This window comes from Balaenoptera physalus (assembly GCF_965194825.1).
Source record: "Balaenoptera physalus genome assembly, chromosome: 9".
Classification (NCBI taxonomy): Eukaryota; Metazoa; Chordata; class Mammalia; order Artiodactyla; family Balaenopteridae; genus Balaenoptera; species Balaenoptera physalus.
The window spans coordinates 63,891,253-63,916,974 of NC_138888.1; the positions used below are offsets into that span (position 1 = coordinate 63,891,253).

Sequence of the window (25,722 nt, forward strand, 5' to 3'; positions counted from 1 at the left end):
TGGATAAATTGTGTTATATTTATGCATTGGAATAATACTTAGTGATTAAAAGATTTAGCTATTGATATAGCAACAACATGGGTGAATCTCTTATGCTGAGTTAAAAAAAAAAACAGGTGAAAAAACAATATAAGATTCAATTTATATAAATTTCTAGAAAATGCAAACTAATCTAGGGACAGAAATCAGATCAGTGGTTGCCTAAAGATGGGTGGGTGTTTTGGTGGCAGGGAGATAAGGAAGAGTGGTTTTACAAAGGCACACAAGGGACCTCTTGGGTGATGGATAAATTTACTATCTAGATTGTGGTGATGATTCTTAATTTTATACAGATGTCAAAAAATGCTTTAAATTTTGTATACAGTACTAAACAGGCCAATAAAAAGTAAGAAAAAGGTATCTGCTCTCTTGTTTACTTTGTCTTTATAGGATTATGCCTTTCAAAATTCCATTATTTAATGTTTTTCTTGGGGGAGTAGGAAAAGCTGAGTTGAGATAAACATGTATATTTAGTCATATTTAACCAAAGGCAATATTTATTTTCAGTTTCTAGTTTATTTCATCTTAAATTGAGACTCCATTAAATAACAACACCATATAAAATTGTATTCCAAACACAATTTTAAAATGACAAAATAGTTAATTTCCTCTATATCAGCAATGGCTGTCACACTATAGCCTGTCTCTTGGTGAGAAATTCTATACAGGACAATGAAAAAAAAGATGAAAAGTTGCTTGCTGATATCCTATAAATTACTTTCCCCCACACCTTCAAAACTTGTGGATGTGGTAGGAGATCGGATTATGAAAGACCATTGTAGATTGCAAAGCATTATACAAAAGCAAGGTGACCTTATTACTCAGCCAACTGAAGGAAGGATATGAATCAAAACCAGGTTGTTATGGTCAGATTCAGGGATAACATTCTACATAACCAATAGTAGAAGTATTCTTGGAAAAGAGGCTTGGATTTATAATTGTATCTCTAGAACATGTTTGACAGGAACAGAAAGGGGCCCTGGATGCCATTGGCCCTAACTCCTCAAGGTGTATAAGACAATGGTGAAATCCTGTGAGCAGAGGTCATGTGTCCATGGTACCCAGTCACAAAGAAATTATCAGGTTCCTGTCAGAAAGGCAATATCTATGACTCCTTGCTTAAATCTCATTCCAATACACCCAAGACCCCTGTTATCTAGGGAACAGAACATAATGGTTAAAAGTCCTAACTTTACAGCCAGACTGCCTGAGTTTGCAATTTGCTTCCACTACTTACTGGCTGTAACCTTTAGATATAAGGCTGTTCATAAAAGAGATTCACATCTCTTTTTTTTTTGGAGATATGGTAGGATTGGCATACGGTAGGATTGTACTTTCCTCTTTGAAAGTTGGTGAGATCCTGTGACATGCTTTAACTCTCCAAATGTGAAAAAAACAGCATGTATCACTTCTGGGAAAAGCTTCAGGATCAGTGCATGATTTGTCATGTCTATTTCCTCTTGTCAAAGTGGGAGGGAAAGCTGGTTCCAAATGAGGACTTAGTCAGCTTGGGTCCCTGAGCAACAATAGTGAGCTTGAACCCATGGAAACTTACTAACTTGTAGCTTTAGGAAGAAACTTTGTCAAGCCTCTAAAATTTGCTTTGTTTATTGCAGCATGACCTGGCTTATCTTGACCAGTATTGTGTGTGACCTTGGGCAAGATGCTTATCTCTTACTCTTCAGTTTCCTTGTCTGTTAAATTAGAGTCATAGTAGTATTTATTCTGAGAGTTGTTGTGTGAATTAAAGGAGAAAATGCATGTAAAGTTCTAAGAATATCCCAAGCACATAGTAATTTTTATTAGTAACAAATTGTTAGTAGCAGTATCTCTTTTGAAAGGTTGAAAAACTCAGTGATCCCCATGTATAATTAAGGTACTATTTAAAGAATACTAACTATAATCCTGATAATATAATAATCACTTTACATAAAATATACAAAATAATCATCAGAACAACACTGTAAAACTTTATGAGCATTAGAAGCATTATTCACATCTATAGTTTCCATAAATGAGTACTGAGAAATACTTGTATAGCTCAGTTTTTGGCAGCAAATGTCCTATGTTGATTTCGGCAAATGTTTTACTTTTCAAGTTTTCATTAGAAGGACTTAATTGAATCAAAATAAATGAAAGTATATCTCAGCACGATTAGAGTAGCTTTCTATCTTAGTTAGGTTTATTCTGACTGCTGTAACAAATTGACCCAAATCTGCATCATAGATTATTTTTTCCTTACGTGTCAATGATGCATCTCTCTCTCTCTCACTCATAGTTATTCATTGACCCATGGAGACAGAGACTTTGCCACTTTGAACAAAGTGTGCCCAGGGTCACCTTGCCAATTGTCTCCATTCCAGGATTTTTAAGTGAAAACAATAAAAAAAATAACGAGTCTACATGGGAGGTTTTTATGAGGCAAGTCTGGGAGTCAAATACATCTTTCTGCTCAAACTCTGCTGATTACAACTTAGTCGCTGGGTCACACATAAAGGAAGATCAAGAAAAGCATTCTAATAATGTACCCAGGGAAAGAGGAGAAAAGTAGATGTGTGTGACATAAGCAATCTCCACCTCAGTTTTTTACACTTTGAAATCTGTGATTAAAGGATCTATCCACTCAAGGTAGCTCCTCACAGAATAATTCTAACATATTTATTTCAATATTTTCAGCTTGTGAATGTCCTTTCACTTTCATTTATTTTCATTTTGCTCCTCACAATAACCCTCCAAGGAATAACACAGGTGTTATTTTTATTCTTCACTTAAAATGGAGAGAATTGGAATAAGGGTTAAGAGTCTCTGGGTCAAATGGAGCAGAACTACTTAATAGAGAAATTAAGTGGATGTGGTTAAAAGGGATAAAGTGAAGCTGTGCTCGATTCCCAAACCTCAAGAGAGGGCTCAGGCAAGAAGTAGTTTTAATAAGCCTTTACTCTTAGGGACATTTATGTATACCCTCACTTCAAGTTAAACTATTTAAAAAAATTTTTCCTTAAGAAAAATTGGTTGTATAAGATTGATGTGTTACAGACACAAAATCACTGTACTTCTTAAAATTTCATGAATATATGCACTATGACACAAAATCTTTTATTGCCTTGTCTTTTCCAAAGGTTGATTCATTCAAGGTGGGTGAAAATAGGAAAGGAATTATAATTTAATGAGCAGGCATGTATGTATGAAACATTCTACACATATTATCTCATTTAAAGAAAGCTTCAGGACAGCAATATCATCTAAATTTTATTCATGTGAACCTTGAAGCTAGAGAAATTAATGTTTCTTGGAAGTCAGGAATGAAATTCTGGAAGATTACACTGTTCCTGAAATAATGGTGATAGAAAGCAATGGGGATTGTTCTGGAGATTGTGAAGGCAATTTTCCATAATAATTATCACATAAATGGCAAGAGAATATTTACACAAATCTATACCAGGTACAGTTGTCAATGTTGACTTTAGCAAAACTAAATATTGATGGTTAAAACATTAAAGGAGTTCTGTTGTGTTGATAGCTTCAGAAATCAAATAACAAAATCTGATTTCAATATAATGCCATTGTTAAAAATAAGCTGTGAGAGAGTAAGTTAATTTTTGAATAACTTACATTCTTAAGCATGGTCATTCCTTTTAAGTCCAGCTGGGTAACTCTTGTGCCAATCAACTCATATATCCCAAGTACACAAGCTGAGACCCTGGCAGAGGGATGAGTAATTCAGAGAATAGGTGGACAGCTTGTGGATGCAGAATCCCAAAGAGCAGATCTACAGGTACTCTCCAATTGCTTGCCCTTTATCCACATATGTTTTGAAAAAAACATTACATTTGTAAGAAAAAACAACTAATCTGTCTTATTATCATTCCAGTCACCTGGTGATTCCAGATGAGAACCTATGGTTTACAGTTTTATTTTAATCTCTGTCATGTACTGGCTCTGCTGTGCTGCTCAAGCTACCCTCTTTGAGCTTCAGTTTCCTCATCTTGTCAAACTGAGAGAATAATACCTACTTTGCAAGTCACAAAGTTTAGAGGAATTATAAAAATAACAAAAACCATTTTTAGCACATAGTAAACCCTCACTAAATACTTATAGTTGTTATTGTTATCATCAGGATGATAAGGATAATGATGATGGCGGTGATAATGATAATTGGTCACTGAAGTCCAACTAATTTAACATATAGAATATCTTAACAGTGGTTCTTTGTGTTTTAGGCATAGTAAGTTTAACATTAACTGAATGTGCTAAAACCTATTTTTGGGAAAACATTTTCAAACATGTCACCTCATTTGATCCCTAAATATTAACTCCCATTTTAAGAATGAATGGAGTCTAATACTGATGTCTCATAGCCAACATTACGATTCTGTTACAATGTTATTTTCCTTCTAACTCAACATTTCTTTGAGAAACATTTTTTAGTACTTACCACAAATATGACATTGAGCATAAAACTGAACCACCAAACTTCATTATATAATTGTATTAAAAAATGTAAATCACTATTTTTTGTTTATCCAAAGCCAAGTACCACATACATGTGGCACAAGCAAATCACTATAAATGATTTCCCCAGAACAGATTCCAGGATGCTGAGGCTAATTTACTTTCACCTAGGATGGATTGAATCAACAGCCTGATGAGGCCTCTGGATCCTGGGGCCAAGAAGAAGTGGGGTCATTTTTGGATGATGTGATTGCCCTCAGAGAGCAAAAAGTATAATCCAAGAGAAAAACAAAAAAATGAACATTTAAAAATAGAACACAACAAATGTCTATTTAAAGCTTCTGCGCATTTTTTTGATTGAGTTGTGTTTTTGCTTTTGAGCTGTATGAGCTGTTTGTATTTTTTGGAGATTAATCCCTTGTTGGGCACATTGTTTGCAAATATTTTCTCCCATTCTGTGGGTTGTCCTTTTGTTTTGTTTATGGTTTCCTAAAGCACATGAAAAGATGCTCAGCATCACTAATTATTAGAAAAATGCAAGTCAAAACTACAATGAGGTATCACCTCACACCAGTAAGAATGGCCATCATCAAAAAGTCTATGAACAATAAGTGCTGGAGAGGGTGTGGAGAAAAGGGAACCCTCCTACACTGTTGGTGGGAATGCAAATTGGTACAACCACTATGGAGAACAGTATGAAGGTTCCTTAAAAACTAAAAACAGAGCTACCATATGATCCAACAATCCCACTCCTGGGCATATATCAGGAGAAAACCATAATTTGAAAAGATACTTGCACCCGAATGTTCATAGCAGCACTATTTACAATAGCCAAGACATGAAAGCAACCTAAATGTCCATCAACAGATGAATGGATAAAGAAGTTGTGGTACATATATACAATGGAATATTACTCAGCCATAAAGAAGAATGAAATAATGCGACTTGCAGCAACATGGATGGATCAAGAGATTATCATACTAAGTGACGTAAGTCAGACAAAGACAAATATCATATAATATCACTTATATGTGGAATCTAAAAAAATGATACAAATGAATTTATTTACAAAACAGAAACAGACTCACAGACATAGAAAACAAACTTATGGTTACCAAAGGGGAAAGGAGGGTAGGGATAAATTAGGAGATTGGGATTAACATATACACACTACTATATATAAAACAGATAATCAACAAGGACCTACTGTATAGCACAGGGAACTCTACTCAATAATCCGTAATAACCTATATGGGAAAATAATCTGAAAAAGAATAGATATAGGTATGTGTATAGCTAAACCACTTTGCTGTACACCTGAAATTAATACTACATTGTAAATCAAATATATTCCAATATAAAAAATCATATTAATAATAGAACACGATAAATGCTCTAATATAGGTTCAAAGCAGTGTTTAGAAGGCCACATGTCCATCATGCTGACATGGGTCAGTCAGTAGTAGGAACAGACTAACAAGATAGCAAACTTAAAATTGTTAATAATTAAACAAATTGGGAATAAAGAAAATTATTTATTGGGTTAGTTGGTCAATTGATTAAATATAAAAGATACAAAAAGTAGACAGCCTTTTCATGTTACCCATTCTGGAAATCATCAACATCCTTCAAACATAGAATAATGGATTCAGTTACATGAGGTTCTCCAATAGACACCATTGCTTGGGGCATCCTGGCCCCCAAACTTTAAAAACTGTGGAGTTATAGAACCAGAAAAAGGATCTGTTATAAAGGCAGCCCAGAGTCATCATGCCTTCCACCATCTGTGAGGTCTCTCCTGCGGGGGCACAAGCAGAGAGGCAGTGCCCTGGAGCATAAAACCCTAGATCTTCTCAAAACTTTGAAGTCAAGCGGGAGAAGCAGTGTTCATATTTGGAAGTTAACTGATAAGGACTAAGCTGGATATTATGGCCACAGTCAGTGATCTGAAGTTTGGGAAAGGATTCAGTCTAAGAGTGAGGTAGAAAGTACCATGGGGCAACAAGAATGCATTTTAATCTCAAGCTCCATTATTTGTGGAGTAGGCATGGAATCCAGAAACTGTTATTATGCTTTTGGAATTGAATGGAAAGAAGGGCAAACACTGAGTGCGACATTTTTCTGTGAATCCGATTGCTTGAAGTTGTGCAAGTCAACAAAACAGAGAATGGGAATACCACCAAAAAGGCAAAGAACATATTGGTTAGATAAGTAGCTAAGTGGATCTAGTTTAGGAAGAACTATAAGTTTTCCACATTAGCCTGAAGCCACACCTCTTTTTCCCACTAGAAATTGTGTTATATGGTTTCTTGAGCTTTAGTCCAAACAGAAGAGTCATTCCTAGAGTTTGAATTCGTTTTCATAACTACGTTTCACATAAACTACGTAATTTGCTTCAAACAGTAATCCTATGAGGTATTATCACTATAAACTTCTTGACAGATAAAGAATCTGAGGTTTAGATAGGTGAAGTGACAGCCAGTAAATGATGGCACCAGAAGTAGGTTTTACACCCAAGGTGCTTCCAACTCCACTTCCCTGTTTTTTCTCTTTCACTTTCTTTTTCTTCTTTAAGGTTATTATTATTTTTTTGGCTTTTATTTCTATTACAAAATAACATATGTTAATGTATAGTAAAATGATAAAGTTCATTTTAGCCAAAAAGAAGAAAATTGAAACAATGCATAATTTCATCACCTGTAGATAATTATAACTAAGATTTTGATGTACTTCCACCATTTTACCTGTAAGTGTGGGTATGTGTGTGGGTGTATGTGTAGGCTCAAGAGTACCACATTGTCATCATAAATGCATACGAATTTGGAAACCTACTTTTTTTAACAATGTATTTCAAACATTTTCCGTATAGCCATATATTTTAGTTTTCAAATATTTTTATTAAAAATGATATCTTCTCGATAAAATTTCAAATAATGCAGAAAGGTGTGCACAATGAAGATCAAAAATCCCTTGAATCTTCCATCAGAAATAAACAGTTAACATTTAAATAGATATCTACTGATTTCCAATCTGTATGTGTATATATAATGAATGAAAGGATGAAAGGAAGGGAAAATACACACACACATGCACGTGCACACACACACACACACACACACACACACACACACGAACTTCTTTAGTAATGAATGGAGTTAAATGAAGTACAGTCCTGGTTTTAAAGTCAGGTTCCATGGAATCAAGCACTGTAAAATAGGGACAATTACAGAACTAGGCTCACGGATTTTGTCATAAGAATTCAATATGTTTGTATGTAAAACCCTTAAAAGAGTACCTTTGCTTGATCATAAAGTAAGTGTTCAATCAATATTAACTGCTATTATTATCGTCATCATTGTTGTTTTAATATCTATCATGACTATAATTATAATTTTTTAAACAATGCTAATTGCTGTTATTTAAGTGTTTACTTTTTTGTCTTTAACATTTCCATGTATATACCTCATACAGTTCCACAGAGGACTGTTTTTAAGTCCCCTGGGAAAAATACACTGACAAGTCTTTTATAAGTAACAGTTATCTGAAAGAGCTAGAAAGATATACCATAATAAAAAACAAAACAAAAAGCAAAACAGGCTGCGGTAATCAATCAGGACTCCTCCTGCTGTTCAAGATCCACGTGAGAGAAGTTCAGGTCAGTGGTGATTAGTTTCAAGTTGTCTAGATTGAATTTCTGCAAGGTTGTGGAAAACCCTCAGTGTGGCTTTCCAACATCTCAATCTCCAACCAGGAAATGTTGAAACTCTGTGATAAATACCTTTTATAATAAGCCTTTATAATGCCTTTAGCAACCTATGTCACCTGGCTCTAACATTTGTGTTGTGAATATAATTTTTTACTATGTCACTGGAAAGCTTACTTACTTTTCCACAATGTATAAAAAGAAATAACCAGGCATCACACATGCACAGTTACATAACAGTAATGAAATGATGATCCTGCTGCAGATAAGAGCTATCTCTATTCTACAAGATGGAAGAGGAAGTAACTAGTCTTGGGTTGGAGCTATCACAGCCCTATTTTGTATCCTCTTTACTTTTTTTTTTTTTTTAACATCTTAATTGGAGTATAATTGCTTTAAAACTGTGTGTCCTCTTTACTTTTTATACTTCCTTAATTTATTTATTTGAATAAATTCTGAAAGGGGGATTGCTGGGTGAAAGACTATATATAGTTTATGTGTTGAGATAAGTGCTAAACTATGGTAGAGAAAAATTAAACAAATTTGCATTCCTATGAAAAGCTCATAGGGCAAAAAGCCACTGCATTTGTGCTAGGATGGAACTCTGTGCTAGGCTCACATTCCTGTGGCACACAGTCCTACCTCAGGGAGGTTTCTCTAATCCAAAACCATCCCACATGACACTCGCCGTCAACGTCTTAGTCCAGGCTTTGTCCACTCTTTCCCAAAACCTCAGAAGTCTCCAGACAGGCCTCCCCAGCACCACTCTCAACTCTAATCCACCTTTTCTCATTCCTGCCAGAATGATCTAACAAAAAACACATGACAGTTACAATTTTACAGCAAGAAAATAATCTTCTTAAATCCCTTCTGAAATGTTGTCCTGTTTTAATGTCTCTAAAAAAACCTTAAAGAAATCTACCCTGCAGTAACTGACATTTCTCCTCCCTAGAAGACAACCGAAGGGCATGCATTTATTGTAATGGAACAATCAAGACTGTACCTTAAGTCTTGCTATACTGCTTAGTTCAGCTTGTAATTATGAAAATTGCACTCTGTTGTGTTTTATTGATTAGTATTTTTGGCTTAGATCCATATATTCATGCATTTTAAAATTTGCATACCAAAGCAAATTCTTCTGTGATAAGAAATGTAATAAAATGTCCTAAATTTGTCAGTTCAAGTATGTGTTTAGTCATTTGGGGTAATACTGTTAGTTTATATTTCACAAGATTTAGTGAGAACTATGTTTTCAGTGCAAAATTATGATACAGGCGATATTTTTTATTCTGTTGCTGAGGAGAATTGACCTCTTAAATTTTTCTCTAGGGCCTGGTTGTTGCAATAAGAGGCCAGAGGCTCCCCACTTGGAAAAAAGCACCCTCTCTTTTATCCCCTTTGCTTTACACTTTTAGAGACACAAAAGGAACCACAGGAAGGTTCAGAAAAACTGCTAGTTTTTCTTGGTGAATTAAGCCAGCTGTAGTAAACCTTATTTCTGAGAGTTCAAAGGAGTTTGTAGCTTCCTCAAATTATTGCCCTTCTCACCAGAAGCTTAATTTATACTCTGGACTCAAATAAATAGCTTTTGTGCCAATTATTCAAGTTATTTTTTAGCTACATGGTCTTCATCTCTCCCTCAAAAAATGTGTGGCATCTGTAGGCAGCTGGATTAATGAAAATTAGACTTCGGTGTTGTTTTAATCTTTTTTCCAAATATCAAAACTTTCATATGATTTTTAAAAAAATAGAGTATAATTTAGAATCATATACTACTAGAGGTCCCTATGGATAATTTCCATTTTACACACATGCCTACAGGCGCAGGGTCCCAAACTCTATCTGGCGTCTGAATTCAGCCCTGCTGCAGCCTCAGCCAACCTGGCCCTAAACAGGGTAGGTAAAGGAAACCGTTTGATTGGGCCCACAGCTCAGGACGGATTCAATACCAGCACTGCACCTGCTCTGTCAGCTTTTGTGTAGTGATTTCACCAACCATTTTGCCTGTGTTAACAGAACTGTTTTGTATTGCTCTTTAACCACAATTTAACTAACTCCTTTATGATGAGATAATCATATTTCTGCACTTCTTTGACTTTCAATTCCTTAATAAAATTCCCTTGAGGGCTTTTGTCTTCCAAACCAAATAATTATACAGCCATTTCTGTTTCTCCAAGTAATGCCAGAAGCTATGTAGTTAAGGTAGATACAACCCCATGATATAATCACAACATCAGAATTGAGACAGGGTGGTTTAAGAGATAAATAGAGAGCTGTAACCTGAAACGTGCTATTATTTCCCTTAGGTGGGAGGTGCTAGAAAGACACGAACAAGGTATATGTGCTCACTATTAACTCCAGGCTGTACCAAGAGCTGGTAATACAGCATCACCTATTACTTTTTAGTTTATTCCTCAGATGTTTTCAATCACTAATATATATATTTCTTGTAGTGATACAGCCAATATTGTGTACAGATGAGAGGATAGCACTGCTTTATACAGTCATAAATTCACACCAATGATAAACATAGACTGTCAGAATTTTCCTATCACTCAGTGATTCCATTTTTTTTGTTTCTAAGGTGCCATTCTTTTGACAGACACGAACATGTTAGTTTGTTTCCTATGAGGATTTTCAGTGTTACTCTAGTGATAGAAATAGCCAGATGGTGAAGAGTTCCTATTAAGCCCACTCTGTGAGTCTCATGTTCATCCTTGTACTTATTTTTGTATTAAAAGGACTTACCTGCAAAATACCTCCTAGTGCATCAAAGTTCAAGCTCAAATCTGGCAAATTGTAAGTTTTTCTTTAACATGAAAACCTGTGTTCCATCCCTTATAAATGCATCTCCCATGAAAATTATGTATAACATATAGCAAACTAAATTCAATGACAACTGATTACAAACAATGATAAAATACTCTCAAGCTAGGTTATGAAATTAGAAGAAGCAGAATGAACCACAATGGATAACAAATAATACATGGAATAGTTGAAGCAGGGATTTGGGGCATGAATCCTGCAGGACCTTGGCTGAGTTGCTCTTTGTGTCGTAGTGGCCTGATGATAGCAAACATGCCTAATTCCCCGGGCTGTGTTAAGCATTAAATCAGTTACTATGTGTTTAGAGGAACAATAGCTGCCATTTGGAAACATACTATTAAAATTAACTACCATTACTTGATAGCTCTCAGGCTTTAAGTTTACAATTTGACCTTGCCTTTCTTAAAGGTAATGCAGTAACCCATCCTGGACTACTTCTCCCCTACCGCACCCCCCAAAACAAAAACCAAAAACCTTTAGTTTTGTCAAATGCTTTTTCTTCATCTATTGAGATGATCATATGACTTTTGTTTTTCATTCTATTAGTGTCTTGTTTCACATTTATTGATTTGAATCATTCTTGAATCCCAGGGATAAATCCTACTTGATGATGGTTTATGATCCTTTTAATGTGCTGTATATTTGGGTTCTCCTGTAGCTCTCTGAGCATCTTCAGAACAATTATTTCAAATTCTTTGCCAGGTAATTCATGTATCTCTATTTCTTTGAGGTCAGTTCCTTCAGTGGTGCCCCGTTTCCCTGATTCTTTGTGATCCCTGCAGTCTTGCGAAGGTGTCTGCACATTTGAAGAAGCAGGCACCTCTTCCAGATTTGACGGACGGACTTCGGGCAAGGAAAGAACTTCACCTTCAGGTGGCGGCACTGGAGCACACTGTGACCGCGAGCCTAGTCGCATAGGGAGTTGGTGTAGGGCACACAGTAGCTCTGGGATGGTGGGGCTGTATCTCTTTGGCTCAGATCACTGGACTCTGCAGCATCAAAACCTGTGTAATCTTTGGTGAGGGCTGTGCGCGTTCAGCAGTAGCTACAAGTGATGTTGGGGTTCTCAGCAGTGCCTCCAGGTCCAGTGGCAGGTAGTGGTGGTAGCTGGAGTGATGCGCACACACTGGCCTGGGGCAGGTTGCAAATACACACGTTCTGGCGGGGGGCCAGGGCCAGCAGCAAAACCAGGGCCAACTGCAGCCACTCTGGCAACTGCAGGGGTTCTGGGGTCAGCATGCACTCCTGTGGCTGCAGGGTCTTGCCACGGATGTGAGCATGGCAGTGAAGGCTGCTGAGGGAAGTTGGGCCAGCGGGACACAGGTACACAGTCAGAGGGTCTGGTTGCAAGCAAGGCCAGCAGAACAGGCCAGCTACAGGAGACAGGTCTAGAGCTGGGTTCACAAGCAGCTGTGGGGACCTTAGCTTTCAGCACTCAGCTGTACTCTTGCCACTGCAGGGTCTTCCTATGGGTGAGTTCATGGGAGTGGAGGCTAGTGAGTGACTTGGGCCAGAGGTGTACAGGTGCAGAGCTGGTGGACATAGCTGTAGGTGAGCCTGATGGTGCAGGCCAATGGGAGGATATAGGGCCTGATCTGAGTGTGCATTTCATGGTCACCGGATCTCACCACAGGCATGCACGTAGGGACCCAGTCACGGGCATCAGAACTGCCGTGTGAAGGTGCACAGGGTCTAGCCCCCAAGGCTCACACAGCAGTAAGGGTCAGCCACCCAGGTCTAGGCTGTCTTGCACTCATGCAGCCGCAAAGGCAGGGGCTGGAGGCCTGTGCAAATCCTGGCTCTGGCAGGGCAGGAAGGAGAAAGAGCAGGGAGGGACTCAGGTGGCTGGCGCCTGCAAACTGAGTATCTGTGAGGCAAAAAATGGTCAGCTCTGTAGGGGGTCTATGGTAGCTGTGCTGGCCATTGGTTTCTTCAGTAGTGAAAGCTTCTGGGGCCCTCTGCGGAGCAGGTCGCTGGGAACCATGGTCATTCCCACCGTGTGGTTAATACCCGTAGCCCCTGTTCTTCTTCCTTGTTCCTGGCCATCTAGATACTCTCAGCTTTGCCAGTCTCTGGATGGGGTGAAACCAAAGCAAGGTCCTTCATGTTGTGCCCCAAATGGCTGAGGAAGCTGGTCACTCACTCCCTTCTCCCTTTCCCAGAGAGGGAAGTCTTTCTAGGTGAGGTTTTCCCTCTTAGTGCTGAGCAGTGCCTGCCTCTGTGGTGGGATGATGCAGGCAGAAGAAAACCATTCTTTCTTCCCTTTTTGTGTGGTTCTTCGCAGGTTTTTTTGTTCTACTGTGTTTCCTGAAGTTTCATACATGGGCTCCTGAGCAATCTAAGAGCTGCTTTTTTTTTGTGGATAGCTATCTAGTTGTTGATCTTCAGGGGGCATGGAGACTGAGGTCTCCTACTCTGCTGGTTTGGTAATGTCGCTCCTCCAGATTTTATTTTTAAATACTAGTATTATTGGAAAAAGCATATCTATGATTACCAAATGTTATTATCACTCAGTATGGTATGCTCTCATACCATTCTGGAGCAGAGATATATTTTCTACGTACAAAAAGAAATGCTGAATGCATTATGACATTCTTATGGAATTTATAAAAAATTGAAAGGTAATCTAAAAACACTAAATTTTCGGAAAATTGGAAAGCAAGTAGGTCAAAGTTTTTAAATGCTAAAAACAATAATTACGTGAAAAAATCGATGAAAATACCTTTTAACGATTAGGAAAATATTACAGGGAGAAGTCTAGTTTTATCTTAAAGAATGGAAAGAGTACATTTTTGCTGTAAGTAACTGAAAATCCAACTCAAATCCACAAACAATATAAGAAATAAAATGTTTAAAGATTGCTGTGGGCACAGGTGAGCATTGAAAGAGTTTTTGAACACTGTCATTAAAGTCCAGTTACTTTGCATTTCTCTGTCCTGTCTTCATCAGAACTGGCTTAATCCTAAGGCTGGTTTCACTCAAGGTCCCAATATGTGTGCAAGGATTTTTCATGGTCAGCTACAGCAGGAAGAAGGCATATCTTTGTTGCAATACTCCCAGCAAAATGAAGGGCTTAGAAATGACTGTTAAGTTTCTGACTTAGGCAACGTGTACGGCAAAGTGTACGGCAGCACTGTTTTGCCAAACAAAGGAACTTGCGTGATGGAAAAATTGGTCAATGGCAGGCAATTCTCCATGGGTCTCACATTTTTGCACATCTTGAGAGCAAGGCCCTGCCTGCCTTTTCTTCCAAACTATCTTGTCAAAAATGTTTATGTAGTGAACAGCCTTGAAAAACAAAATGAATGTCTCTCTCCAGAGCAAAGAGGAGGTTATCCTCAACACTTCTCTCTCTCACACCCCAGTTCCAATCCACCAGAAAATGTTAGCTCTGCCTTAAAAACATATCCAGAATCTAATGCCTTCTCCATATTTCTATGGTTGATACCAGGCTCCAGTGGAGTCCTTAAAGGGGCTATCTAACCCAGCAAGAGCCAAACCCTCCCATCCTCATTACTTCTCTGACCTGACTCCTTACTACCCTCCTCTCCATTCATTCTGCTCCAGCCACACTGCATCCCATGCTGATCCTAAAGCGGATCTGCATGCCTGGCATACTTCATCCTTTCAGCCAATGCACTGACTGTTTTTTCTTCCTGTAAGTGTTCTTCCTCCTGTTATCCCATGGCTGACTTCTTCACCTTTTTAAAGTATTTGTTCATATATTACTTTTTCAACTCCTGACTATCTTATTTACATTTAAAACCTCTCTTCACTCCCATCCCAGCCCTTATCTTTTCAACCCTTTTTTTTCTTATTTCTACATTACTCATCACCTTCTAATATGCTATATAATGTGCTATATAGAGTCTTTATTCCTTTGCTGTAATTTGAAGTCAACACGACATATTTTTATCTATGTTTTCAGTGATGTTTCCAAGCACCCAGAACAGTGCTACACACATAATCCCTGCTCAACAAAGAATAGTTTAATAATGATAAATGTCTCTCCTCAAAGTTTCTGTGGAAGAAGACAAAACATATACTTGTGTGCATACATAATTCATAGTCATAATTGTGTTGTTCCTATGCTTTTCTTAATAGAAGCAATTTTAACAATGTTCCAAAGTGTTCCAACCAGGATAAAACCCTTCCTGGTATGATGTAAGTTTTGAATATACTGTTGGTCATGACTTAGGCATATTTAGGTTCTCAGATAGAAATTAACCTTTGTACTAAAAACTGTGTTGGGACTGATTAGCAATGCTTTCTTACTGAAAACAGAAAATATGGGCCCCCACTGGAATTTACAGTAAATGTGTCTTCACTGTTTGCTGTACATTTTCTTGTTTCTTTTAGAGAAATATTTTGCAAGTTTCAGGTTACAGCTTTCTATTTTTCTCTTAAACAACTTTGTCTCAATTTTGATGATGTGATTACATCATAATGCTCTATCTGCTTTAACTACAAAACTTTTGGCACAAGTTTGGGCAATTGCAAAAAGTGTAATTATTTACATTGGAAGAAAGCACAAAAGTGACTTAACTAAGGCAGTAAACATTAGGGAAAATATAGAAACCTGATGAGTTCTTCATTGTCCTATTCTGTTCTGCTAACAGATGAACCAAACAAATAGCAGTGTAGATATAAAATTTAAAGTTATTATCTTACAAAGTAAAAGTTAAATTAATGAACTTTAGGACAAATGTATGATATACCATACATACTGTTCATGCCTTAATCAAAAAACCTTAGATTTAGAAGTCAAAAAAATGTAAGCACATTCTTAAAAAAAAAAAAAAAAGAACAACTGTTAACTTTATAAAACAATATAAGGTGATAAAATAATTATAAAGTATAGTTTTTTGTTTGTTTGTTTTTGTTTTTTGTTTGGTAACAATGTGCAATCCTACCAGACATATGTGAGATTTCCTGGCTCAAAGTTAATCCTCAATGAATATCAGCTCCTTTCATTAACTTGCTTCTATGCAATCTTGCCAACACTTGGTATTAAAATAAAAAAATTCCAATGTGAAAAGGAAAATGAGGTACTTTATTATTGTTTTAATATGCATTTTTTTGTGATTAAACCCTTTTTCCATAGGTTTATTGGCCATTAGAACGTCTTATGTTCCTTGCATGGGTCTCCCTTTTACTTTTCTAATAGAGTATTTATCTTTCGCTTATTGATTCTTAAAACTTTTATAGGATAAGAATATAAAGCCTTTGATTTACATATATGGCAAACATTTGAAATTTGTTTATGGTATCTTTTTTTTTCACTTCAGGTTAATTAAATTTTTATATAGCCAAATCCATCAACCTTTCCTTTGCTGGAATACTTAGTAAGATCTTCCCCAGCTTGAGACCAGACATATATTTTCCTATACTTTTTAAAAGCTATTTTCTGGCTTCATTTGTTATATTTACTCTATCTGAAATTTATTTTATAATAAGGTACAAGGCAAAAATAACTTGTTTTTTTCTAAATAGATAACCAATCTGCATCAGTTTAATGACATAATTTTTATCTTGTAGAGCTAAAGCTAAGCTACAATTGTCATCATTTGGACTTCTTATTGCAAAAAACACAATTCTTAATTCTTAAATGTCTAAAATAAAGATGTGTGCAATAAAAATTTATTTTAGTGCTTAATTATTCAATGCCTTTATTTAAGTTCTGGGTGAAGAAATCCAAAGTGAAAATGTGTACATTAAATGCATTCCATGAATGTATTAATGTTAGAATATTACTATTCTAGAAATTGATAATATAAATGATACTTTATAAAAATAATCTTCTAGAAAACAAAATAAAATTAAATGGGGGAAATAATAGATAGATCAACGGAACATAACACAGAGCCCAAAAATAGACCCACACAATATATAGTCAGCTGATCTTTGACAAAGGGGCAAAGACTATTCAATGGAGAAAGGATAGTTTTTTAAACAAATGGCGCTGGAACAACTGAACATCCTTTTGTAAAAAAAAAGAATTTATAAATAAATATTACTAAGTTAAAAAAGCCAATTTGAAAAGGCTACATACTGTATGATTCTAATTATATGACATTCTGGAAAAGGCAAAACTACAAAAATAGTAAAAGTGTCAGTAGTTGCCAGGAGTTGGTTGGGGTGAAGGTGGGGGATGAATAGGCAGAGTACAGGGCTGTGAAATTACTCTGTATGATACCATAATGATGGATACCTGTCTTTATAGATTTGTTCAAACCTACAGAAAGTGCAATACCAAGAGTGAACCCTAATGTAAACTGTGGTCTTGGGTGATTATGATTTTGTCAATACAGATTCATCAATTGCAACAAATATACCACTCTGGTGGGGGATGTTGATAATGGGAGAAGCTACACATGTGTAGGGGCAGTGGGTAAATGGGAGCTCTCTGTCCCTTCCTCTCAATTTTGATGTGAACCAAAAACTGCTCTAAAAAATAAGTCTTTATATATAAGGGGAAAAAATAATTCTAGACATAGACGTCACACTTTTCACAAAAATTAACTCAAAATGGATCATAGACCAAAATATAAAAGGCAGAACTATAAAACTCTTAGAAAATAACATCAGAGAAAACCAGATGACCTTGGCTTTGGCAATTAATTTTTAGAGACAACACCAAAGAGACAATCCTTGAAAGAAACAAATGATAATTTGGACTTCATTAAAATCAAAAACTTCTGCTCTGCAAGGATACTGTCAAGAAAATGAGAAGACAAGCCAAAGACTGGGGAAAAAAAATGGTTTCAAAAGACATATCTAATAAAGGACTGTTATCCAAAATATACAAAGTACTCTTAAAACTCAATAAAGTGAAAAACGCAATTAAAAAATGGGAAAAAAATCTGAACAGATACCTCATCAAAGGCAAATAAGCATATGAAAACATGTTCAGCATCATATGGCATTCAGGAATTAAAAATCAAAATAACAATGAGATACCACTACACACTTTTTAGAATAACCACAATCTAAAACACCGACAACACCAAATGCTAATGAGGATCTGGGCAACAGGAACTCTCATTCATTGTTGGGAGTACAAAATGTCACAACCAGTTTCAAAGATAGTTTTTTACAAAACTAAAAATATTCTTACTATACTGTGCAGCAGTTGTGCTCCTTGGTATTTACCCAAATAAGCTGAAAACGTACGTCCATACAAAAACCTGTGCATGAATGTTTATAACAGCTTTATTTATAATTGCCAAAACTTGGAAGCAACCAAGATGTCCTTCAGTAGTGAATGAATGAATAAACTGTGGTATATCCAGACAATGGAATGCTATTCAGCTCTAAAAAGAAAGCTTAACATTTGTACTCAATCAGTATATAAATGTGTTGAATTGAGTGTTACTTGTAAGTGCTAACAGAAATTTAACCTCTCTGTGAAATGTATACTCATTTGTATGTATATTATACCTTGTTTTGATCAAAATGTGATTCTCATAAAGGAAAAAAGGAATATTAGATGATATCTAGAGAAAATAGAAAATAGTAAAGACAATTTGACGGAGCTTCATAAAGATAACCGGAGAAATAAGGTTATTTCCATACACTCCTTACCTCTACTTTGACCACTTTGTTTATTTGGGGGCTCAATTAGATGAAAACACCTTCAACATCTTTATATTTTCTATTAAGAAAATTATAATAAAGGAAAATCCTGAATAGTTTCAGATGTTAAATCAGCAGAATAAGAAGGAGAGGGAAATCTATTTTATCAAGGCTTAATAGTGTGATAAAATCATTATTACATTTAGTAGGATGGAGAAAGAGAGGTCACAAGGGAAACAGATAGGTAAATCCAGTTAGTCTCATAGAAATAGGGTGGATCTTAAAGTAAGCTGAACCTGCTCAACTGAGGGAAGTTCACTTTTATCAGTACCAGTCTGGTACAAGAAAAATTGGCTTAATAGAAAGGTAACAACAACAAAAAGAGCTTAATGCTGTCTGACGGCAATACAGCGAAAAATCCTCCACATGGCTAAATATTAGCATGAAGAAAAATGAAAAGTAAAGTTATTACCAACAGCAGTTTAGAATAAGCCATTATTTATGTAAATTTTATAACTAAGTGAAAGAATGCCATGGAATTCTCCTTTTGAAAAAGTTGAAAAGTACAACTTACATCAAAATGTCCTTAATATGTTTACTTTTTCTTTGAAACTAAACCCTACTCATAGTCATATTCAGAGGCTATTGGCAGGTCTGGAATGAAGCATTTTTAGAAAGTTTAGGAAATTAAGAATTAACCTCATGATTCCCATTATATACCGATTACATCTTCATGAACATTGAGGTTTCTTAAATTTTGTATGTTCATGAATATATTAAATCTGCATTTATACACTTTTTTAAAATGTTTAATACACACATACACATTTTGCTAAAGTCCAATTAAAGCTGTAAAGTAGAATTTTATCTCTGAAGGGCAGTCACTCTGCCTGAAGCCCAACAGCACCCAACCCATTACTTATCACAGCATAAATACTTGTTAATGATCACAATTATAAAGATACAAAGAGACTGTGATCACAATTATAAAGATACAAAGAGACTGCACTCTAAAACAGGGTTAAAACTCTTTTTGGTGAGAGTGACCCAAACTATAGGAATGATATCAGGGAATAAATCATATTAAATAGATGGACACAAATAATTCAACTGTGCTCAGTTTCTGGAGAGGTTTATTGGTACCTGTGGAATATATAGGCATAGTTGTTTTTTTTCCAAATGAGTAACTAATGAAGTTGATTTATATAACGTGTTTAGAACACATAGAAGTGAAATGATTGATAATTTGGTTTTATTAACATCCATCTAGGGATCAAAAATGAAATGAAATACTCCAAAACCAAGTTTAACATTTTAGTTGTAACTAGTATATTGATGTAACTAGAACACTGAAGAAAATTGGAGTGAAAATGCATAATATCTACAATCAAAGAGAATAATCTTAAAATATACCAAAGGGAGACAAAGCAGCTTACTTATAAATTAGGAACATTAAAATCTCAGATTTCTTTTTCTTGTAAAAATCAATGGCAAAAATCAATGGCAGAAGAGACTAGAATAAATTCGAAGTGATCAGGAAAACAATTTTGAGCCTAAATTTTTTAAAGGGAGAAGTAATTATGTGAGAAAACATGCAAGATAGACTATTCTCTCCCTATTTCAAATATGTTGACATACTGGTTATAATTTAACTGCAAAATGATAGAATACTTAGAACGCCCCCCAAAAAAATTAAGGGTAAATTTCTAGGGTCTAGAAACAAAGTATTGGAAGACATTCCCTATGGGTTTCTCACATTAGGGCAGGTCTTGTGAGAGAGACACTGTCATTTTGTTCCTATCTTTTGAAGGAATCTATGTGGCAAACAGACTTGGAATTTAGAGATGATGTTTCTCTCTGCAGCAAAATGCAGATTTGGTTACAGATTGGAAAATAAAGATAGTGCCTTTTGAGAAAAAGTCAGACATAAAAGATCCAGGATCCTTAAACTCATGGTCCCTCTCCTAAATATATCCACTGAGTGTTCAAGTTTCACCTGGCCCTCTGCATTTTCCTGTTGGATTTGAAGCTTGGTAAACCAGCACAAGAAAATACTAATACTCTGTTTACTGCTATTGTTGTGAACAATAAACTATCCTTCACCTCTCATCTAGGAGTCTCATGTCTTCTGCTAGCATCTGCGAAACTGTGGCAGGCTGACTTGATAGCCTGAAAGTAGGATAAAATCTCTAATCTTTCACAGTTATTGACAGAAGGAAGTAATGATCTAAGCAATCATTGTGTGAATTAGTGCTCTAGATGCCCAGAGAAATACTGTATTCAGATAAAGGTTTTAGAAGCTAGAGATTGGAGTTACAACTTCTTCAAAAAGTCTAGAGATCAACTGAATTCACACAGCTACATAAACAAAGAAAAACTGTAATCTGTATTCTTACTTAGGAAAGCTTGGCTCTGTATGGAGCTGTGAATAGGAAAAACGCCTCCACTAAATAATAGAAACACCATGTCTACATCATGCATGGATATATGGACAGATTTTCCATAGCTCATGTGGTGCTGGAATCTAGGAGGTGAGATAATATAACAAAAATAAGTAAAATCCCTTGGGCAGAAACAAGGGCAAAATCACAGTCTAAAGATACTTCCTCATTTTAGGAATATGTTGGAATCCCATAAAATATAGTCTCCCACTGAGTATGAGTTCAACAACAAAGATGTAAAACTATATAAAGAAGCAATTCATCAAAAGATAGAGATAGTAGATTAACCAAATAAGAGTATCACAACCCCAAGTCTAAGAGATAATACAGTAATCTGAAAGATAATACATAATGAATATGTTTAAAGGATTACAAATATAAAAGAAAAAAAACAAAAAACAAAGTGAAAGAATAGGAACCCAAACCCAAAATCATACACACACATGCTGAATTAAAAAGGAGTTATATAAAAATATATATATATATAATAAAATATAAAAGGAAATTCCAGGGCTTCCTTGGTGGCGCAGTGGTTGAGAATCTGCCTGCCGATGCAGGGGACACGGGTTCGAGCCCTGGTCTGGGAGGATCCCACATGCTGCGGAGCAACTGGGCCCGTGAGCCACAGCTGCTGAGCCTACGCATCTGGAGCCTGTGCTCCGCAACAAGAGAGGCCGCGATAGTGAGAGGCCCACGCACCGCGATGAAGAGTGGCCCCCGCTCGCCGCAACTAGAGAGGGCCCTCGCACAGAAACGAGGACCCAACACAGCCATAAATAAATAAATAAAAATTAAATTCTCTTGAGTTTAAAAAAAAAAATAAAAATAAAGGTGACAGGGTGATAACCTCTCTTCTCCCTTAGTAGCTTCCTCCTTAAAAAAAAAAAAAAAAAAAAAAAAAAGGAAATTCCAAACAGAAAATGAATTATTGATATAAAACACATATGGATTTATTAGAATATTGGATACAGTAGATGAGAACATTGGTAAACAAAGAAATCTAAAGAAATTTTACAAAATGCAATATATAGAAAAATTCATAGTTTAAAAACAGGGTAGAAAGAAAAGGCCCAAAACTATATATATCCAATACCTCATTGGTTTATTCAGTAATTTATTTGAATATTCATACATGTAAGTACGTGTTTGAGTATAATTCATTTATAGTTCTTACAAAATTCATTAGAGTTTGAAGAAATATTATTTCCTTGAACATGCACAAATGTGAGAGGTAAAGATAATGTAGCTTAGAGATTTTTGAGACATTTGTACTTTAAAGATAAAGTAAAATCCTCTAAGTTAGATACCTTTAAAAAAATACTATGGTCAATCTTATTTGGTGTTTGAGTTCTAAACCATCAAATTAAGAAGATGATTTCATGTTGTCCTTTTAGGTGAATATCACGTGGTTTGCTTTGCATGCGCACAGGAGGCCATGTGATTAGAAGTAACCTAGCAGAATCAGATACATCGCTAGAGCTGAGAGAAAATAGTCCATGGTCAAATCCAATGGGCAAAGCTTAGGATTTGGGAAAACACTTCAGAAAGTGGGCACAGGGAACCTGCTTCAACGTAATAAAGGCCTTATATGAGAAACCCACAGGTAACATAATACACAATGGTGAAAACATGAAATTATTCCCTCTAAGGTGAGGAATATGACAAGGATGCTCACTCTTGCCACTTTTACTCAACATAGTTTCGGAAGCCCTAGCACAGCAATCAGAGAAGGAAAACAAATAAAAGGAAACCAAATCCCAAAGGAAGAAGTAAAACTGTCACTGTTTGCAGATAACATGATACTATGCATAGAAAATCCTAAATATGCCACCAGAAAACTACTAGAGCTCATCAATGAATTAAATAAAGTTGCAGTATACAAAATTAATATACAGAAATCTATTACAGTCCTATACCCTAACAACAAAATATCAGAAAGAGAAATTAAGGAAACAATCCTATTTACCATTGCATCAAAAAGAATAAAATACCTAGGAATAAACGTAACTAAAGAGACAAATGGGGGACTTCCCTGGTGGCACAGTGGTTAAGAATCTACCTGCCAATGCAGAGGACACAGGTTCGAGCCCTGGTCCGGGAAGATCCCTCATGCTGTGGAGCAACTAAGCCCGTGCACCACAACTGCTGAGCCTGAGCTCTAGAGCCTGCGAGCCACAACTACTGAGCCCACGTGCCACAGCTACTGAAGCCCACGTGCCTAGAGCCCGTGCTCCAAAACAAGAGAAGCCACCACAATGAGAAGCCCACGCACCGCAATGAAGAGTAGCCCCCACTCGCCACAAGTAGAGAAAGTGTGTGCACAGCAACGAAGACCCAATGCAGACAAAAATAAATAAATAAATAAATTTATTTTTTTAAAAAAAGAGGCAAAAGACCTGTACTTGGAAAACTTTAAGATGCTGATGAAAGAAATTGGAGATGACACAAACAGATGGAAAGATATATCATGTTCTTGGATTGGAAGAATCAGTATTGTTAAAATGACCATACTACTGAAAGCAGTCTATATATTTAATGCAATCCCTATCAAATTATCAACAGCATTTTTCACAGAACTAGAACGAATAATTTTTAAATTTGTTTAGAAACACAAAAGACCCCAAATAGCCAAAACAATCTTGTTAAAGAAGAACAGAACTGGAAGAAGCACACACCCTGACTTCAGACTATACTACAAAGCTACAGTAATCAAAACAGTATGATACTGGCACAAAGGCAGACACATAGATCAATGGAACAGGATAGAAAGCCCAGAAATTAACCCACTCATTTATGGTTAATTAATCTATGACAAAGGAGACAAAAAATATATACTGGAGAAAAGTGGGGCTGGGAAAACTTGGACAGCTACATGTAAAAGAATAAAATTAGAACATTCTCTGACACAATATACAAAAATAAACTCAAAATGGATTAAAGACCTATATGTAACCCTGGATTCTATAAAACTCCTAGAGGAAAACATAGGCAGAACACTATTTGACATAAATCGCAGCAACATTTCTTTGGATCTGTCTCCTAGAAAAATGGAAACAAAAGCAAAATAAACAAATGGGACCTAATTAAGTTGAAAAGCTTATGAATAGCAAAGGAAACCATTAACAAAATGAAAAGACAACCTACAGAATGGGAGAAAATATTTGCAAATGATGCAACAGATAAGGGATTAATTTCCAAAATATACAAATAACTCATACAGCTCAATATAAAAAAAAAACCACAAACAACCCAAACAAAAAATGAGCAAAAGACACATTTCTCCAGAGAAGACATACAGATAGCCAACAGGCACAGGAAAGATGCTCAACATAGCTAATTATTAGAGAAATGCAAATCAAAACTACAATGAGGTATCACCTCACACCTGTCAGAATGGACATCAAAAAGTCTATAAATAATAAATGCTGGAAACGGTGTGAAGAAAAAGAAACCCTCCTATACCATTGGTGGGAATGTAAATTGGTGCAGCCACTATAGAGAACAGTATGGAGGTTCCTTAAAAAAACAAAAATAGAGTTACTATATGATCCAGCAATACCATTCCTGGGCATATATCCAGAAAAGAATAAGGCTCCAATTTGAAAAGATACCATGCACCCAAATGTTCATAGCAGCACTATTTACAATAGCCAAAACATGGAAACAACCTAAGTGTCCATCAAACAGATGAATGGATAAAGAAGATGTGATATGTATATATATATATATATATATATATATATATATATATATATATATATATATATATATATATGTATATATATCGCACACCAACTGCTGGGTGTGAGCTTGTGCTCCTGGAGCTGTGGGAGTGGCCTGTGTTCCCAGCGGGGACACAGCCCATCCACAAGGAGTGAAGCCAGACAGATGGACTTGCAAACGCTGCTCCTCCAGCCATGCTCTGATGGCACACGCTCAGGGTGTGTGTCTGCAATGACACATCAAACCACCATATAAACATATACCCAATGGAATATTACTCAGCCATCAAAAAGAATGAAATACTGTCTTTTGCATCAATATGGGAGACCCTAGAGATTATCATACTAAGTGAAGTCAGACAGAGAAAGGCAAATATCATATGATATTACTTACACGTAGAATCTAAAAAATAGTACAAATGAACTTATTTACAAAACAGAAACAGACTCACAGACATAGAAAACAAACTTATGGTTACCTAAGGGAAAAGGGGGTGGAGAGGATAAATTAGGAGCTTGGAATTAGCAGATACACACTACTCTGTATAAAATAGATAAACAACAATGTCCTACTGTATAGCACAGGGAACTATAGTCAATATTTTGAAATAACCTATAATGGAAAAGAATCTGAAAAGAATATATACATATATACATACATATATATATATATATATATATATATATATATATATATATATATATATATATATCTGAATCACTTTGCTGTATACCAGAAACTAACACAACATTGTAAGTCCACTATACTTCAATAAAATAAAATTAGGAAGAAAAAAAAAAAAGAAATGGCAAACCAAACAGTCTATTCATAGTGGAGACCATTGAGAGTAGGACATATAGTTGAGGGAAAAGGAGGGTCACCAAGGTGATTCATGACTGACTGTGAAGTGAAATCCCACTCCAGGAGGTGTTTCCACATAGTACCTTGCAACTTATTTCCTAG

The 25,722-nt window shown here is 35.9% G+C and overlaps 1 long non-coding RNA gene across 1 annotated transcript; it reads right to left on the bottom strand.

The window, feature by feature from the left end:
* Positions 1–2,728: 2,728 nt before the first annotated feature.
* Positions 2,729–24,757, bottom strand: LOC309667225. The gene is made up of 2 exons (XR_014267638.1): positions 21,952–24,757; positions 2,729–21,549 (listed from the first exon to the last, which is right to left on the bottom strand). It is a non-coding gene; the product is annotated as an uncharacterized lncRNA (long non-coding RNA).
* Between the last annotated feature and the right edge of the window lie 965 nt (positions 24,758–25,722).